The sequence below is a fragment of the Chrysochloris asiatica genome, unplaced genomic scaffold, assembly GCF_000296735.1.
Source record: "Chrysochloris asiatica unplaced genomic scaffold, ChrAsi1.0 scaffold00042, whole genome shotgun sequence".
NCBI lineage: Eukaryota > Metazoa > Chordata > Mammalia > Afrosoricida > Chrysochloridae > Chrysochloris > Chrysochloris asiatica.
In genome coordinates, this window is record NW_006408560.1 from 2,942,474 (window position 1) to 2,943,657 (window position 1,184).

Here is a 1,184-nt window from a genome sequence, read left to right on the forward strand (position 1 = left end):
GACTAGGAAGAAGGAGTGATGAACTACTTCTGAATATTTAGTCACTGAAAACCTTATGAGTAGCAGACAAACACTTTCAGGTATAGTGCCGGAACACAAGCCTCTTAGGTTGAAAGACACTCAAAATGCGACTGGAGAAGAGCTGCCTCCTCAAAGTAGAGTTGACCGTGATGATGAATGCAGTAAAGCCTGTGGGAGTAAAGCTCATGGGACCTTCATTTGCTGATGGGGCACAACTCAAAATGAAGAGAAACAGCTGTAAATATCCATTAATAATCGGAACATGGAATGTATGATTCTAGGAAAATTAAGAAATTGTCAAAAATGAAATGGAACGTATATACATTGATATCTTAGGCTATGAGCTGAAATGGACTGGTATTGGCCATTTTGAACTTGACAATCACATGGTTTACTATGCTGGGAATGACAAATTGAAGAGGAATGGTGTTGCATTTATTGTCAAAAAGAACATATCCAGATCAGTCATGAAGTACAATGCTGTCTGTGATAGGATAATATCCATGCACCTACAGGGAAACCCAGTTAATACCACTATTATTCAAATTTCTGCAACAACCACTAAAGTCAGTGAGGATGAAATAGAAGAATTCTACCAACTTCTTCAATCTGAAATAGATCAAGCATGCAATTGAGATGTATTGATCATTACTGGTGATCGGAATGCAAAGGTTGGAAGCAAATAGGAAGAATCAGTAGTTGGAAAATATGGCCTTGGTGATAGAAATGATGCTGGATATCACATGATAGAATTCTGCAAAATCAATGATTTGTTCATTTCAAATACCTTCTTTAGACAGCATAAGAGATGACTATACACATAGACTTCGCCAGGTGGAATACATAGATATCAAATTGACTACATTTGTGGAAAGAGACAATGGAAAAGCGCCATATCATTATTCAAAACAAGATCAGGGGCATATTGTGGAACAGACCATCAATTACTCATATGCAAATTCAAACTGAAGCTGAAGAAAATGAAAAAAGTCCATGAAAGCCAAAATATGACCTTGAATTTATCCCACCTGAATATAGAGATCATCTGAAGAACAGATTTGATACATTAAAGACCGAAGACCAGAAGAGTTGTGGAATGACATCAAGAACATCATACAGGTAGAAAGCAAAAAGTTATTAAGAAGACAAGAAAGAAGGAAAAG